Here is an 18,253-nt window from a genome sequence, read left to right as displayed (position 1 = left end):
GGACCAGGCCTTCCGTTCCTTGGGACTAGAGTCTGCTCTCAACTTGCTGTGTGACCTTGGGCGAGTCGGTTCCCCTCTCTGGACCTGGGTTTTCTTGTCTGTAAAATGAAGGAGGTGGATGAGATGATCTGTAGTGAGGGACATACCAGGCCCTTGACCGCGGGATGATTCAAATGGTGGACAGTGGAGTCTCAAGTTTGTTGGGATTTGTGTTCCTTTCCTCAGCGGTGAGGACCATGCCGGGATGATTTGCTGCTTGTTTCAGATGGATCATGTCTTGCTTGTGTGTGTGGGATTGGGAAGGTGCTGGATGCTAGGGAGAGGTAGTGTGGCTATCCTGGTGCCCAGTCACTTAGGATCTCTTCTGTTTGGTCCACATCCATGCCACGCTGATGGTTAAGTATTTTGAATTTCATCCTTGGGCTTTCAGGACGTGTTTGGGAGTCAGACAGAACTGGGTTTGAATCCATCGTTGACACTTGTTGGCTTTGTGGGATTTGAGCAGATGACTTAGTATCTTGGAACCTCGGTTTCCTCATCTGTAAAATGGGAATAGAAATACCCACCTCACAGATCATTCCAGAGAGTTAAATGAGATAATGCATGTAAAATACTATGACGGTGACTGTCTCGCTGGAGCCAGACAATATTAGGAATATTTTCCAAGGACCTGGTGTACCTCCCAGTCAGGTGTGATACTTGTCAAGAAGGATGTCCATGATCCAACTGGTTGCTGCTTCCTCTCCTGAGGGGGATAAAATGGATAAGCTCCTGCGAGGTGCCTGGGAGGGGCCTTACCTTCCTTGGGGATAGCTCAACCCTGGCCCTTTTCTGGATTCTGTTTGTGATGAGCCCTGAGCTGGGCTGGCCCTCTGGCCAACCTTCCCTCAGCTCCTTAGAGAGTTCCTGGGCTCCCACGGTGACTGGAAGAGTCAGAGACTCACGGGGCCCAGCCAGCACAAAGCCAATCTGTGCTGGATTTTCTGTCTCCAACTTCCAATTCCAGCTTTCGATCTGTGTTCTGTCCACACCTCCGCCTTGTCCTGGAGCCTTTCCCACAACTGCGAGCTTTCAGAATTGGGAACCCTTGGAACAGTCTCCTGCTTCCTGGAGAGCCCTGAGCCCGTCCTCAGAGCCAAGCCCCTGCCACTTGTTACTTGCTCCTTTTTCTGCTTTGGCTATGGGCCTGCAGCCAGGCTCTGCTGGGTCCAGCTGCCTGGGCTCTCCCCTTCATCCATCATGGTCTGTGGATTTTCCCAGAATGCTTGCCCTGCCAGTGCCTCCTCCCTCCCTACCCCTGCCATTGGATTGTCTGCCTGGGGAGAGAAGTTGGTGGACAAGCCTCCAAAGGACAGCTCGTCTACTAGGAAGTCAAGCCAGGGCCCCAGGCCGAGAAGCTTCCAGGCCAGCATGTTTATCAAGGGTGATAGCCTGGGCAGTAAACCTTGGAAGGCATTGAGGGAGGTGAGTGGTGGTGGTGGTGGTGGGGGACTTCTGGATCTGGGGCCCAACGAGGACTTTCCTAATCTCATAGACAGTTGTTTTTATGCTGTTCTGATGTCCGGACAGGAAGAGGCTATGGTACCATATCACTGGAACTATGCTAAGTCCACAAATGGATACAGAGGGGGAAGGTGAGAGGTGCCTGCCCCCACAGAGCTCATAGGCTGAGATTCAAGTCCTCACCCTTCTTCCCACATGGTCACAGTCAAGCCCTCTGTTATTTGTGTCCTTCTTGGCTCACAGAACCAGCTTCTGTAAGTGCCCACCTGTGCCGGGGACAAGAGGGACTGAAAAGAGACAGTGTCCTGCGGTGGCCCATAGGGAACTGTCTCCAAACCAGGGCTTGGAAAACTATGGCCTGTGGGCCAATCTGGTCCACCATCTGTTTTTGTGCATTGTTTCTACACTGTCCGTGGCTCTGCAGTGGCAGAGGTGAATGAGTAGTCGTAACAGATGCTGTATGGCCTGTAAAGCTTGAAATATTTACTGCTGGCTCATTCAGTGGCTACTGAACGTTTGGGGAGGAATTAGAGCCCCCTGGAAATGCAGGCACTCTCTGTACACTGGCCGTGAGGGGGATGGTGTTAGGGCTGCACGTGCCCAGGAGGGCCAGGCTGGAACTAGTAGGCCAAGTGCAGAGGCCCAAACTCCCCTGCTTGCCGGGCCCCAAGGTGAGCTGGGCAGCCCCCAGGCTCCTAGTGGACCCCTAGGAGGTATTTCTTACTCTCCACTGGGGCCTCAGGCCTCCCCGACCTCTTTGCATGCACTTCCTCCTTCACGAGTGCAGAACTTTGGGGGAAGAATCTGTCCTAGTCCTGCCCTGTCCTTGACACCCTGCTTGTCAGATTTCTTGCAGCCAGGAGCACTGTGGAAAGGCGCCCGCGCTGCGAAATCACCGTGTCCTCTTTGGTGCCAGTTTGTCCACCGGTGATGTGGGGGCAAGAAGATTCAGGGCTCTCCCAGAGAAAAATGCAGATCTCCGTTCTGCAGTCAGGATTGCTGTTAGTACAGCTCTTTCGTTGGGAGGAGAGGGAGTAGGGTCTCTTCACCCAGAGACCCATGGTTTTTCCCACAGTGAGCCCAAGTCCATAGACGCTCATTCCGAAAAAGTGTCTTCCCAAGTAATGGAAACAATGTAATTAGCAGCCTTTTTGTTCAGGGTGTTAATTAACTTGTTTTTTCTGAATACACCTTCTTCCAGGTACAGCGTATCATCTCTGGGGTGCTGGCAGGGGGAAGCAATTAGATCCTCGTTACTGTACAATTAATTATGGCTTGGAAAATGCTCAAGGTGCCTGGGTGCCGGGGGCGGGGTTGGGGGGGGGAAGGAATTCCTTGACAGCAGCAGCCCCAGGAAGAGGGCTGGCTTAGGAGAGGTCCTGAGCTGAGCCTGGTTCGTGGGACTGGAGAAAAAGGCTGCGGAGCCCAGCAGGGTATTGCAGAAAGGCAGATCTGGGTACCTCACTCTCCTGCTCAAGAACTTTCAGTGGCTCCCTAGTCCCTACCAAGTCAAGACCAAGTTCCCAGCCTGAACACTGAAGGCCATCTCTTACCTGGCCTGAACCCATTTTTCCAGAGTTATCTTCCATCACGGCTACCCAGAGTCCATTTTCTCAAGTAGGACTCACCTACTTGAATGTGCTTTCCATGTCTTTGCCCACACTCTTTCCCCACCTGGGGAAAGCTCTCTGTCTTTCACCCTGAATGGCATAATCATCTTCGCAAATACCCTCTCCTCCCTGGAGACTTGTCTGAAGGCAGGAGGGATCTTAGAAAGAATAAGGGCTTGGGACTCAGTAATTAACCTCCTAGAGCTTCCTAGCTTTAGAGCTCCTAGAGCTTCCCTCCTGCCCCTCCACTGCTCCCAGTGCAAAGAGACCCCAGGACTTGCCTCACAAACAATGTGTGACAAGGGCTGAGCTTGGATGAGACTCCTTTGCACCCCTCAGTGCTCATGTTGTGGCTGCTGGCATTACCTCTGTGGTCATGTCCGCACCTCACTGGATCATAGGCTCTGCTTTTTTCCAACTAGTTTCCATCCTTTGTCCCCTCTGCCCTTCACATCAATCTGCTGAGGTGGGCAACTGCTCTCTGGACAGTCTCAGAGAGCAGGCCAAGGTGGTGGTTCTCAGTGAGGGCAGTACTGTCCCCTAGGGGAGCATTTTGGACCACCACCGTAATTCGAGGGTGCCTGGCAGTGGGCGAGGCTAAAGACGCTACACGTCCTGCCAGATGGCATCCAGGAGAAACATGTAGGTATATATTTGTCCAAGGCTAGGGCTTAACTCTGTGCTTCTTACGTTTCCACTGTTTTGAAGCAGAACTATCTATATCTATATCTATATCTATATCTATATCTAATCTATATCTATATATCTATATCTATATCTATATCTATATCTATATCTATATCTATATCTATATCTATCTATATTTATCTGTATATCTATCTGTATCTATATCTATATCTGTATCTATATCTTTATCTGTATCTATCTGTATCTATCTCTATCTCTATCTCTATCTCTATCTCTGTCTCTATCTCTATCATCTCATCATCATCATCTCTTCCAGGAAGTTAACAACCAAGTAAATCAAAGGAAGGTTGGACTTTGTTTTGATGAGGATTTTACTAAGAATTGTTTGTCAGTTGGAGAACCACATCGTGGATGCACAGCACTGCTCATGATGTCTCAGTCCCCCAGAGAAGCTACCAGATCTAGCAGTGTTGGTAGGCGGTGTGCTCACGGTGCGCTCAGATGAAGGTGTTTTTGACTCCTTCCTGTGTCTCCATGGGTACTCATGCTAAAGCGTTCACATACCAAATTAGATATTTTTTTTTACATATTATTTTATTATAATCTGCTCTTATGTCTCCTTTATATTATAATTAGGGCATTTAAAAATTAAATGAGGAAGCAGGTTATATTCTCTATGAATTTCATTTCAAGAGGGCATTCCCCAATGTTTGTTATAAAAAGGGATGATGATAAACCTTGAGACTAGCCCAGCCGGGACAAATTCCTGGTTGGGCCCCATGCCTGCTTGGTCAGGGCCAGGGACCAGGTGGCGGTTTTGGAGGATGCTGGGCGTGGCGGGGGGTGGGGGAGGCATGTTGCTTCAGGTGTCCGCCTCTCCACCCCTGCGCCTGCACTGCTGTGTGTGTGTGTGTGTGTGTGTGTGTGCATCTGTGTGCGTGTGTGTGTGTGTGTGTATGTGACTGTCACGCATGGATGTTTCGCAGGGTATGCCCGAAGGTGAGTCAGGCTACCTGTGCTCCTGAGTGACAGGAGTGTCTGTGCGCGGCAGGGTGGGCCCTGTGAAGATAGGCACTGCCCCAGGGTGCACCTGCTTCTGGGTGTACCTGTGGGAGCCGGGCCGGAGGCAGCTGTCAGCTCTTCCCACTTGTAGCCTGTACTCTTTCAAAGTAGAGGGAAACATTTGTTCAACTTCAAGGGGAGCCTATCACAACAGCCTCCCCGGGCTCGGCCCCTCTCCCTTCAGCCGAGGAGAGGCCTCCCGCCCTGCCTGTTCCTGCCAGCCCCCTGGCCCAGGTCCCCCTTCCCGTCAGTGCCCTCCACTCCTTACCTCCTCCTCGGGCAAGTCTGTTAGCCACATAAGGGATCATCAGGGCTTGCAGCTTAAGCTGAGCTAAACCAGGAGGAGCTCCCCCAGCCCCACCACATCTGGACTTTGGGCAGCTCCTTTCCTTCACTGGGCCTTAGCGTCCCCCCTACCCCCATGCACAATCCAGGTGTTCCCCTTGCACTCACATGTCTGTAGTCTGTGACTTCTTTTTTTCAATTTCAAATCTTCCTCCCACATCCTTTACCCTTCTCTCAGGCTCCCCGCAGCATGTAAAGTGAATTAGAGTTTAATAAAGGGCTTCCGAAGGCATACTCCTTCTTCTCCCACCCCAGGTCAGTGCCCACCTGGCCCATCCTCCTTTGGGGCTGTGTCTGTGCTCTTGCAAGGGGACGTGACTCCCGCAAGGGAGCTAACATCCCAGAATGGTAGTACTCGGCCTTCATCACCCCCACAGCTAATCGGCTGGTGGCTCGAGGTGGTGGCTTTGGGGCATGTGGGTGGGGCTGGCAGCTTGTCAGGTTTTAATCTCCAAACAGTGAAGTGTCTGATCTCGGGACTTGGGAGAGCAGAGGGAGCTGGGCGGTGCTGGGAATATTAGTATGTGTTTGTGTGTGCGCATGTGTGTGTGTGTGTTTAGGGATGGGCTTTGGGATGGGAGGGATTTACCCAACTGCCTGTGGATGATGATCTTGAACTCCTTCTCAGACTTGGGCTTGAAGTGGGTCAAGGTCCTGCCTCGTGGCCCATCATTTGGGGTTGGACCAGCCAAGGCAGGAGTCCCTCTGGGTCCTGCCAGTTACAGATCCATCCAGTCTGTAACCTGGAAGCCTTGTCTGAGTCATCTGATCTCACACCCACCCCTTCCTCTCTGAAGAGTGGGGAGTCCTGCTTGGTTACTGAGGGCTGTGGGGCCTGGGCCTGTTGGTTTGGGGGCAATGGGGTGGTTTGAGGTGACTGTCACTAGGGGCTGGTGCTACAGACTGCTGGAAGCTGATGCCCTGATCCCCCTTCACAGACGATCTTTGTGTATTTCCGTCTGAAATAGCCCTCCTGTCCCCCTCGCAGAGGAGGTGGCAGGAGAGAATTCCGGGGGAAGGCCTCGCCTGCTTTCTGAAGCCCAGAGGCTGGGAGAGCCTTTCATCTAACTGTTGGGCCCACACTGAATGCACTTCTACCAACAGAATGATTTGTTGTTGAAATTAACTGGGAATCCTGGGTTTTGTTTTCTAAACCTGACAGACAGGGAAGGCCACCCGGTCCACTGAAAGTGGGTGAACGAGGGTGATGTGTTTTGCCCCTGAGTGTGGCCAAGTGGGCTCCTAAGCTTCTCATCTATAAATGGTGCCCTGATGACAAGGTGGGAGGGTGAGGAAGACCATGGGTTCTAAGACTTGGGTCTGATAGGCTCCCAGGCTCCTCTTTTGCTCCTGTTATAGCCCGTAGGCTCTGGGAAGGCCAGGGCTGAAGACGTCTTTAGAGGTCACACAGCTCCCCAAACCTGGCTGATCCCCATCCTGGAAGGACCGATTCCCCAAGCCACGTTGTGTGGCCTGTGTGGCTGACAAGCTATGAGGTGACTCCGAGGCTCACCTGGGACAGGGAAGGACAGATCCGGGCCACTATCCCCACTGAACCAAGGAGGACACAGAGGCATCATGAGCTATTGCCTCATCCCCAGCAAGAATCATAGGGAGAAGTGCCGTGCAAAAGAGAGCATGGAGGCCCTGGTTATTTTAAAAACCTTTTTAAAGTTTATTTATGAGAGAGAGAGAGAGAGAGAGCATGAGCAGGGGAGGGGCAGAGAGAGAGGGAGACACAGAACCCGAAGGAGGCTCCAGGCTCTGAGCTGTCAGCACAGAGCCTAACACGGGGCTTGAACTCACAAACCGGGAGATCATGACCTGAGCCGAAGTTGGACGCTTAACCAACTGAGCCACCCAGGCGCCCCAGAGACCCTGGTTATTTTAACAGGATTTCTTTGTGTCATCCCAGGCCCTTCTGCTGGCATTAGGGTCAGATGGAGTCATTTGTGGTATGGAGACACAGGGCATCTGTGAGGCCAGCGCTGTGCAAAGAGCTCAGACCCTTCGTCTCACCATTGCCCTGTCCCGGCCTGGATCCGCTGCTCACGCGAGCCCCCTCCTCACTGGCACGAGGAGGCCTTGCACGCCTAACTCCCACCTCCAGATCTTGTTGGTATCATTACCCCCTTCCTTTCTGCTAGGCTCTTCCTCATCTTTAAATACTCCTGGACATAATATGTCAGAACTCAACCGTGCATCCCCAGTGCCCAGTGCATTGCATGGAGCAGGTGCTCGATGAGTAGTGGCTGAACGGATGGATGGATGGATGAGAGTTAGAGTCAGGAGACCTGGATTCTTACTTCGGCTTGACCACTAACTGGCTGTGTGTCTCAGGACAAATCATTTCACCTCTCTGGGCCTCCATCGTCTACTCCCCAAAGCTGTTAACAGAGGTGACTTATTATTTCCTTATTAATGTGGTCTCCTCGGCCCTAAATCGTCAGGACGTTTTCTTCCTTGCACTTAACGGCACGTAACCACGGGAGAACTCGCGGTCACATCTTGTGTGTGCCTTGTCTTCCCCAAAGGGCAGGGTCCAGAGACTCTGCCCCCCTGTCCACTGAAATCCCCTGGCTGAACCTCCAGTTCTGCCTTCTCTCCTAAGCCAACCTAAGGCCCAGCCACCCATTGCCTGAAACTCGACACGATGGAATCTCTTCTCCAGACCTGCTTTCTACCCCTCTGCACTCCTTCTCCTCGAGGAATGGCCCCCCCTGAACACCCAGTTGCCCCATTGGAAACGCGGGGGTCAGATTTTCCTCTCAGGCTCCACCAAGTCCTGTTGACCTATCCTCTTATCTCCTCTCCAGCCCCATGTGGCCTCTGCCCCCTCAGGCAGACAAGACCTTGGCCACGGTCTCGGGTCTCCAGTGCTGACCCCTGTAAGCCTGCTTCTGAAATGCACATCTGCTCCCCAAACTCCCTCATCTCTAGTCCTTCAGCGGCTCCCTGTGTTCCTCAGGGTCAAGGCCAAACCCTCTCAGGGTGCCTTATGCCTGGTGTGTTTGGCCCCTCCCACCTCACCAGCCTCAGCTTTCAACTCCCCCACTCCCTCCCTTTAGATGCCTGATGCCACTGGTTTTTTTTTTTTTTTTTTAAGTTTTATTTATTTATTTTGAGAGAGAGCGCACACACACAAATGGGGGCAGGGAGAGAGAGAGAGAGGGAGAACAAGAATCCCAAGCAGGCTCTCCACTGTCAGTGCAGAGCCCGACGCAGGGCTCCAACCCACGAACCATGAGATCATAACCTGAGCCGAAATCAAGAGTCGGACGCTCAACTGACTGAGCCACCCAGGCGCCCCGAGATGTATGACACCACTGTTCTAAATGAACTGCCTGCAGTCTCCTGAATTTGCTGCCCACTTGCCTTCCGCTGGGCCTTTGCACGTGCTCTTGCCTGCTTCTTTACCTGGCTAACCTCAATTCAGGCTTCGGGTGTCTGGCTTCTGGATCTCCCCCCGACTGAAGCTCGCCCCCTCCCCCCACTCCAGGCTCATTTAGGTGCTTCTTCAATACAATTCTACAACACCGCGCTCTGACCACGATCTGTCACGTCTTGCCAACACTCACTACAACGTGTTGTCAGCTCCCGTGGATCTTCGCCAACAGACCGTGGGCTCCTTGAAGGGACCGTGCCTGGTTCATCTTTGTGTCCTCAATGAGTAGCCCTGAACCAGACACCAGGCAGGTGGAGGCAGTTGGTGCACAGTGGTTAAGAACCCCGACTTTGGCCCAGCACCATCCAATATGGTAGCCGCTTGCTGCAGGTGGCCGTTGAGCACCTGCGGTGTTGAGAGTCCACACCGGGAACTGCAGTGCGTTTAAAACGTACTCCGGATTCTGAAAGCTCCGTATGTAGATGATCTCATTAAGACTTTTAAAAATATCGATTAGATGTTGAAAGGGTAATATTTTGGATACCGTGGGTTAAGTAAAATATCTTATCAGAATTAATGTCACCAACTTATTTTTGCTTTTTAGAATGGGGTTCTTAGAAATTTTAAAATTACACACACCGGGGTGCCTGGGCGGCTCAGTTGGCTGAGCGTCTGACTCTTGATTTCGGCTCTGGTCATCATCTCATGGTTCGTGAGTTTGAGCCCTGCACTGGGCTCTGTGCTGATGGCACGGAGCGTGCTTGGGATTCTCTCTCTGTCTATCTCGGCTCCTCCCCAACTCATTCTCTCTCTCTCTCTCAAAATAAATACAACTTAAAAAAATTAAATTACATACACAGCTCATGTTACACTTCCATTGGACAGCCCTGACCCCTAGGTTCAAATACTCCATTACTCATGGGTCCATATGCCCTTGGGCAAGATGCTTAGCTGATCTGTGCCTCAGTTTTCACATCTGTACAATGAAGATAGTATTTGAATCCTCTGCACAGGGTCATCATTAGTATTAAATGAGTTAACTTGTGCTCTGCACATAAGGAACCCAATATAAATATTAACCGCCACGATTCTGATTACTTACTCAATTAATATTTGTTGAATAAAGCATTGAATTCCTGCATCCTAACCTCCTTGCCTTCACCCCATCCCTGCAGCTACCACTTATCTGTCATTCAACATTTATTTGGCAAATATTTATTGAGAAACTACAATGAGGCAGGCATTGTGATCGACACTGCAGGCAAAGAGGAACACTGAATCGATCAATTAATTAATTCAGTGAATTTCGTGTAGTGTATCTTTTGTGCCAGGTGCTGGCTGGGCTCCGGGATACACAGAGGCTGAATGATGCCCTCCAGGATTCTCGGGCATACAGAGGAGACAGATCTTAGCAAGGTCAAGGCTGGCACTGTGGGCTCTGTGCTGGGACAGTGGTGCAGGGGGTGGTGGAGACAAAAAGGATGGGCCAAACCCAGCCTGGGAGAGGAGAAACGCTTCCTGGAGGGGGCGACTGATGCATGAGCAGGGGTCTGGCCAGGCGGAGGGAGGCCACGCTTGGGAGAGGAGAGACATTTCCTCCATCATCCATCAGATGCCGAGCAGGGAGAAGCAGGGTCACACAACTTAACCTGAACTGCGCAGTCACATCAATATCAGTCGAGGCGGCTGTTTGTTCCTAAGTGGACAAGCCAGCTGGTTGATTGAATTTTTCACTCATCATTAGGATGTTGAACAGAATCTAGAAAACACAGCCCTGCAGCCAGAAGCCCCGGCATCCTTGGGCTTAGGCTCAGGCCCCCAGACGCCAGTACCCCTCCATCTCCCCCCAAGCCCTAGAGCCAGCCTCTTCTGCCACCGTTTAGTGCACAGCTGGTAAGTTAAGAGCAGTTTAGCGATAATTCCCCCTCCGCACTGAAGGCTTCCAGTGACTGTTAATGAATTTAAATGCTGGGGATTTTCTCTGATGCCTCATTGCATATGCTCCTTACATTAAGATGTTAATGAGGGATCTGTTGGACAGAGGCAATCGAGCCAGACCAGGGATGGTGGTGGCCCGGGCAGGGTTGCCGGCTGGTCAGGCGTTTTCTCATTCCTGACTGGCGCTTCATCAGTGAACTCGCCGAAAAGGTTAACTGGCCAGGGCCTCTGGTGGGGATGGAGATTCCGTCGGCTGGCTTGGGCTGGCTCGCAGAGGACTTGTCTTCAAACCAGAAGGCTGCTGGGCGCAGGCCTTATTAAGCAAATAGGGGAAGCTGCCGTAAGCCTCGAAGGCCTGGGACCCCATCAGGGAGGCTGTGCCCTCCTCGGGGACCGAGCTGGCCTGTGGGGGAGGCTGGGACCACAAGTCCATGTTCTCGGGTGGCTCCCATCTTGAAGGGAAGCGCAGATTCCCATCTGTTCTAGCTCTTGGGATGGGAGGCAGGAGAGGAGTCCGGGAGAGTGCCCAAGAGGTGTCTACCTTGGCACTGAGTGGCAGAAGTGGTTTGAGGCTGGGGGGACGGCCAGATGACCCTTGGGGCTGCCCTTGAAGGTAGCGCGAGAGGTCGTTGGCCCACAATCCCATGGGGCTGGGGGGAGGAACCTGGGTTTCCCTGGTCTCTCCCCTTTCTGACAGAAGCCAAAAGGAACACAAGGAGAGAGGCAAGAGACAAAGGATGTAGACTAGAAGAGAGGTTAAGAGTACCGCTGTCTGGTGCCAGACAGCCTGGCTTGAATCCTGTCCTGTCTCTACCACTTAGGAGCTACGCGACCGTGCGCGATAAGTGACGTCAGCTCCCTGTGCCTCAGTTTTTCCCATTCACGAAATGGGGATGATAACAGCACCTGGCTCGTTTATGAAGATGATAGGATTGGTTTTATCTGCCAGTTATACCTCCACAAAGCTGAAAGAAATGTTAAAAAAAAAAAAGATAAAATGAGTGAATGTCTGTTCACTGTCCAGCATGCTGGAAGCACTTACCCAGTATCCGAGAATTATTTCTATTAGTGGCTGAAGTCAGCCCTGACCAATTGTGGGGTTCTGCTTCCTAGAGAAGAGGCTGGGGTCAGTGCAGAGAAGCAGGGACCCTGCCAGGAGGTGCTGGAAGGCACGCAGCTGCGGCTGCCAGCTCCCCCAGAAGCTTCTTCCCTTGGCTTCCTGCAAATCCACTGACAATTTTGTAAATTTGCTTAAGGATTAAATTAATAAGCTGCTCCTTCTTGGCTCCCACGGCTGTGCAGACTGGCACGTCTGTACTCTGGAAATGCCTTGTGAGGCAGCGTCAGCAAGAAGTAAAGCCACTTTTAAGCCTACCTCCTCCTCAAAGGTGGCCCCAGGATTGACCTCGCTCCTCCCTACATATATGCTACTGTTCTCAGCACTGACGTGTGCAAGCGTGACAGAGGGTGGGGAGCCCTCTCACCGCCTGAGCCTCTGTGAGTCTGTCTCTGTGGGTTTGTCTTCCTCCCTCAGATTGGGGTTCTTGACCTCAGAACTCTGTCTCCCTTATCAGATTGGGAGCTTTTCCAGGGTAGGGTCTGTGTCTCTTCTGTCAGACTGCACTGCCCAGACCTCAGCCTCCCACATCTCCCATCAGGGAAGTTTAAGGCCCAGAACCCCTGCCAAGTTCTGGAACCAAGTTCTTTTGAAAGAAGAAGGCAGAGAAAGGGGGGCCTGGCAAGGCTCCTAGACCACTCTATTGCGGACATCCGCTTATGTGACAAAATCCCCATTAAATACCAAAGGCGGGAAGGACCTTGGGGGTTGACTGTGGGAGTGTTCTTTGCATGCCACCTTTCTCCACGTTTAGGGCTGGCTGCGCCCAGAGGGATGTGGTTGCGTGGAATTACAACTAGGAGGGTGGACAGGAGGCTCCCCACAATCTCCAGATGGCCCCTGCGTGCCGCCCTCAGCCCCCAGAATGAGGCTATGCTCAGAGAGCAGTGATGATATAGCCTCAGTGGTCCACTTCCCCAGTACTGCGGGGCCAGGTCTCTCTCAGCCGGGCTGGGGGGCCTCCCAGCTGGCTGCAGCTCTGTTCCCCCAGGACTGTTCCCTCTCCTCTGTCTCTGTCTCTGCTCCTTCTACCTCTTGAACTTCCTGCCGAGTAATTGGAGCTGGGGAAAGGGCCGCATTCATGCAGCCGCTGTGCTCTGAGCCTTTGATTAAGGGTCGGCGGGTTAACTTGTTGCCATTCAACATGCGGGCCGGGCTGGGGGCCTCCTGACCCCTCTCCTCTCCCAGCCCGTATCTCTGCCAGGAGAGCAGCAAATGAAATGAGGACGACTTGAGGCTCTGGGAGGGCCAGCAGAGACAGAAAGTGGGGCCCAGAGCCCCTCCATTAGTTACCCAGATCCGTCCCTGTACATGAGGGGCCCCGCAGCTGCTCGCAGTGAACCTCAAGCTCCAAGAGACTGCACAGGAACCGGGCCTGACCTTTCTACAGAGGTTCTGCTGGTGAGCCTCCAGGCCGCGCTTACATGCTTACAGGGATGGGGAACTCACTACCTATTCATACGGCCCGTTCATTTCACAGTGGGACATCGGCCTGTTAGAAAGTTTTCTTATCCCAAACTGAAATCTGTCTCCTGATAACATCCATTCTCTGGCCTGGTTCTGGCCTTTAGAGACAAGTAGAATGAGACATGTCTCTTTTCTGTGACTGGCCTTCAAGCACTTCCTCCCTTCTGGAGAGCTTTCTTCTCTGCCACGTAGACACTTCTGCCTCTCACCCTCTTCTAGACATTTCCATGGGCTTTGGAGTCAAAAGTCTTGGTCCCTGCTCTGCCATGTAGCAACTCTGTGCTCTTGGGTATAGCATTTGATGCCTTTGATGCTCAGCTTTCAGATCTATAAGATGGGGATAAGTCGGGACGAAAATGGGTATGAAATGTCTAGCACAGATTCTGACGCAGAGTAGGTCTTCAAGACTTGATGGTCCCTTCCTGTCTCTTATACAGGAAGCATCCCCTCCCCAGTCCCCGGCCTCACTCAGAATTCCAGCATCACTGGAACGTCATCTCACCGTTATCCTGCCTCTGTCTCTGACTGGCTTCCCTCCGTCTCTTCTCTACCATCCACAGGCAGAGGAGACACCCTGTGTTGTGGTCTGAAAGTGGCCCGTGGGGTTAAGAGAAGTTCTTGCTGACCCTGAACTCCCGCCAGCTGCTGCAGTGGGGTGTCCATTTTCTTCGAGCGAGGCCCCTTGGAGAGAGTTCTCTGAGACTGCTGGCTGCTTCCTCCTCCTCCTCCTCCACCTTCTCCTTCTGGCCTAAGGAGTCCCGGCCACCACGCTGGGTTCAGCAGGCACAGGGGCATGATGTGTTTGTTGCAGCTGACTGTGTTAGTTTCAAGACTTCCTGTTTCCAGGGGATGTTTTAATTACCCCTGGAGACAAGGCTGAACTACAGACCCCCACCAGCATGCGGCACACACTGTTTATGTTCTGCCTTAAGTAACTGAATCTTTGGTGAATTATGCAGTCTTGGGGAAAACTACAAGTTTGGCGGTGGAACTAGAGATCCAGGAAGGCCTCGCCTGCTCTCCGGCCTGTGTGTCCACCAGTGACACGCCCAGGTTGGCACCAGAGGCTTGGCGGGGGGTGCGGTGCTGTTTCCAAAGTGCTTCTCACCATGTTCCGTCTTCTGCTCTGTCACGCGGGCAGATCGTCGCGTATTCCTCTAATTGCTTGGTTCGGCCGAGGCCTTAATTTGGGACCATCGCCCCTCCCAGTAGACCGGAAGTGGAAGACGGTTTAATGCACACAAATCCCTCCCATCCCTGTACACACACCCCGTTACCACAGCTCCCATCCATAGAAGGTTCTGTTCCCCCACCCCCTGGGAGGCCTGTGACTTGTGTGGAGCTACAGAACGCAGCAGAAAAGGGTGCTGTCTGAGCTCTGGGGCCCAGGCCTCAAGAGGCTGGCGGCTTTCTCCTTTGCCACCGTCGGGGACTGTCCGGAGGTGTCATGCAAGAGGAAGCCAGTCTAGCTACTGCAGAATGAGGAACCAGGAGGAGGAGAATGGAGTGTCCCTGGCTGACAGCCACCTGCCCAATACATGCGTAAGGTCAGCTTTGACCTCCCAGCATAGTGGACCTTCCAGGTGAATGTAGCCACATGAGCAAGACTCCGGAAACACTTAGAGGCCCCCTGCCCCCACGCCCCACCCAGAATCAGGGGAAATAAGAAATCGTCGCTATTTCAAGCCATTTTGGTGTGGCGCGCTAAGTAGCAGGAGTACCTGGAAACAGAACCTGGGTGCAAGGCTGAGGGGTGGGGAAGTGAGACCAGGGAGGGGAAGCCAGGCAGAGCGTGTTGATGCGGGGTTCTCAGCGGGCAGCGGGGCTCAGTCTCCTGGGGGCCCTCAGCCACTGTGTCCAGTGTGTCTTAGATCGGTTCCACAGAGCGGGAGGGAGTTGGGGAGCTCATGCCCATCAGTGGTAACCTGTCTCAGAGCCTACTATCGGGCACGTTTGGCAGACCCTCTTTGTGGGCTGGCCAGCTCCTGGAGCCAGAGGAGGCCCACAGGCTGAGGCTTAGGAAGCTGATGGCACCCGGTCTGTCTACTGGCGCCCATTGGGGTTGGGTGGGAGATGTGGTCAGCATTTACTGAGCACCCATCTCGTGCCCAGCTTCTTCTAGGTTCTGGGCAGAGCAAGTGCATCTGCCCTCTGGTGGCTCACAGTCAGGACAAACTAGAACAGAAATTCTGCATCGGGACAGTGTCAGCCTTTAGGCAGAGTTTGGGGAGCAAGTGGAGGCATCTTGTTTTTCTTTTCTTTAAGAAATTTTTTAAAAAAGTGTTTGTTTATTTTTGAGGAAGAGAGAGAGAGAGAGAGAGAGAATGCAAGTGAGGAAGGGGCAGAAAGAGAGGGAGACACAGGATCCGAAACAGGCTCCAGGTTCTGAGCTGTCAGCACAGAGCCCGACGCGGGGCTTGAACTCACGGACTGTGAGATCATGACCTGAGCTGAAGTCGGATGCTTAACTGACTGAACCACCCGGGTGCCTCAAGTGGGGGTGTTTTCGATGGTCACAGTTACTACAGGAAATGCTACCGGCATCCACTGGAAAGGGTGAGGGATGCTCAAAGTCCTGCAGCAATGGAACAGTCCTGCACGATGAAGAATCACCCTGTCTCCTGCATGACTTTCTAATAACCTGGTTGACATTCCTGCAGGTGAAAAAAACCCGTTTGTAATTATTTGCTCCTGGAACCTAACTTTGGTTTGCGTATGAACACAAAGCATTTGTGTCACGGATTTAATAGCCACTGAATTTTCCAGGAATATGACTACTGTGTAAATTGAAGGAAGATTGCACTGCATTCGGTTGGAAATGTTACCAAGAGTTATTCATCATTTTTGGAAAAATCACATTTCCGATGGCAACGCTTTTTGTGGTATTTGAGTTCCAGACACGACCCCTGAGTGTCAGGCTGTATTTGAGACTGGGGCCCTCACGGTGATCCAGCATGCGGGTACAAGGCTCTGACTTCTCCGCTGTGTTTTCCGGTGTAGTCAGACCTGAGCATTTAATATTGAAATACATATTTTATTATAAATGATCTTATTTTACTTTTCTTTTATATTAAAGTTAGGACATTATATTGATTTATTTTCAAATGATGTGTCTAGGTAGGTTATACTATCCATGAATTTCGTTTCAGGATTGTAAAGGAGCCATCACAAACTATTTGTTATGAGAGTTGGGGGAGGGGGGCCGAGAACTAAGCCAGCATTTTAAGCCAACAGCTCTACCGTGGGGGGCAGCACACATGCAGCTTTGGGGATCTGAAAGATGATAGACTTTTCGTGGGAGTGGGGGACACCAAGGAGGTCGAGGATCAGGGAGGGCCTCACAGGGGAGGCGATACGTCAGCCGGTCCCACAGGATGAATCCAGAGAACTCCTGTTATCCAGAATGGTTCTGGAGAGTGGACAGGCAGGGGGACCGTGAGCTCCTGGTAAATGTCGGTGCATGAATGGATGTTTATGCTATTTCACAGATGAGCAAACTGCAGATTGAAGCTCAGAGAGGTTAAAGGACTTACCAAATCATACAGCCCTGAAGTTACCGAGCTTATCACATATTTCCTCAGCAAAGAGTTTGGGGCCACCTACCGCGTACTGAGTACCTGTAGGCACCGCCAGTCAACACATACTTACTGGGCGTCTGCAAGGGCGATACGGTGGGTCACACAGAAGAAGACCTTCTTGTGTGGAGGACACGGAAAAGAAACATTATCAACCAGGATTTGTCAGCCGTGGCACTGCTGACATTTTGGGCTAGGTGACGCTTTGCTGTGGATTGTAGGATGTTCGGGATGGAAGTGGGAAGAGAGTTGCCTCCATTATCACTGCCGTTGTTGTCGTCACCATCATCATCATCGTCACCGTCATCGCCATCAACAGCACTTCTGATTACGTAACACTTCCACGTGCCAGGCACTGCCCTTTATGCCCTATTGACTCACATACTCCTCTCGACCACTCTTGGCGATAGGTGTGGTCATTGCCTCCATCTTGCAGACGGGGAAACTGAGACACAGAAGCAGCTGCAAGGGCAAAGATCTTGAACTTGGCGTGTTTTAGGGGCCAAAGGAAGGTCGGTGTGGCTGGAGTATAGTAAACATGAAAGGGAGCGATGGGAGATGTGTTGGGGGCGAGGTGGCCAGATCACGCAGGTCTCGTGGGCCACGTGGAGTGGATGTGGTGGCGGGTTGTTCTCCTCCAGAGGCAGGAAGATCTCAGCTAATTCCCTCTCTAGGAACTGTGGTTAGTTCGAGAGAGCTGCCTGGTCCATCCAGGGTGACACGTCATGCCGCTGGAAGATAGCCCACAACCATGACAGGTCGAGGCAGGAGTATAAGGCTGGACTACCTTGCCCGGGGCAACTCAGAAAGGCCATCCCTGCCTCAGAGCTCCTATGGTATCGGCACAACTGTATCGAGGTTCAACGTTTTCCGCCATCCGTCGTGCTTCCTTCTCTTTCCCCACAGGCATGATCCCGAGAGTAGTCCCCGGGAAATTCCCTGCATGCTCTTTTCCATCTCAGGTTCTTCCCAGGGAAGCCTCATCTGCCACATCACGGTCAGGCATCGGGGTTTTACTCCTGTCTCAACAGGAAGCCATTGGGGTGTTTAAGCAGGGGGCACAGGGACCCGATTTACATTGGGAATGTTTGGGAGGCAGCGGGGGGTGGACAGATGAAATGGCGCAGGTGAGAGGGTAGCAGCAGAGGTGGGTGATAAATCATCAGTGTGGGGATGTGTTTAGGATGGGGAACCAGGAGGACTCGCTGTCTGGTGTGACAGAAGTATCCAAGGATAACTCTTTGGGTATCTGAGCCACTGCTGGATGGAGGTCCTGCTTCCCGAGACACAAAAGGCTTGTAGGGAGAAGGAGGAATGGATTTGAAGGGGGAAATGGAAGGTTCTTTTTGGACAGGTCGAGTCTGAGATGCCTTAGATATTCAAGGGAAGATGTTGAATGGTCGATCAGTTGGATAAGTGGGTCTGCAGGCTAAGGGATGATCAGAGAAAAGTGCTAGTGCATTTGAAGGTGGTCGGCACGTAGCTGATGTATAAAGCAGTGTGAGTAGATGAGATCCCCTGGAGAGAGAGGGTTCATGCGAAGCATAAGGGGGCCGGGGCACCCCCCGAGTTAGGGCCCAGGCAGAGGGGAAGCCGGGAACAG

This window comes from Panthera onca, chromosome E1, assembly GCF_046562875.1.
Source record: "Panthera onca isolate mPanOnc1 chromosome E1, mPanOnc1 haplotype 2, whole genome shotgun sequence".
Taxonomy (NCBI): domain Eukaryota; kingdom Metazoa; phylum Chordata; class Mammalia; order Carnivora; family Felidae; genus Panthera; species Panthera onca.
This window is presented reverse-complemented; position numbering follows the sequence as displayed.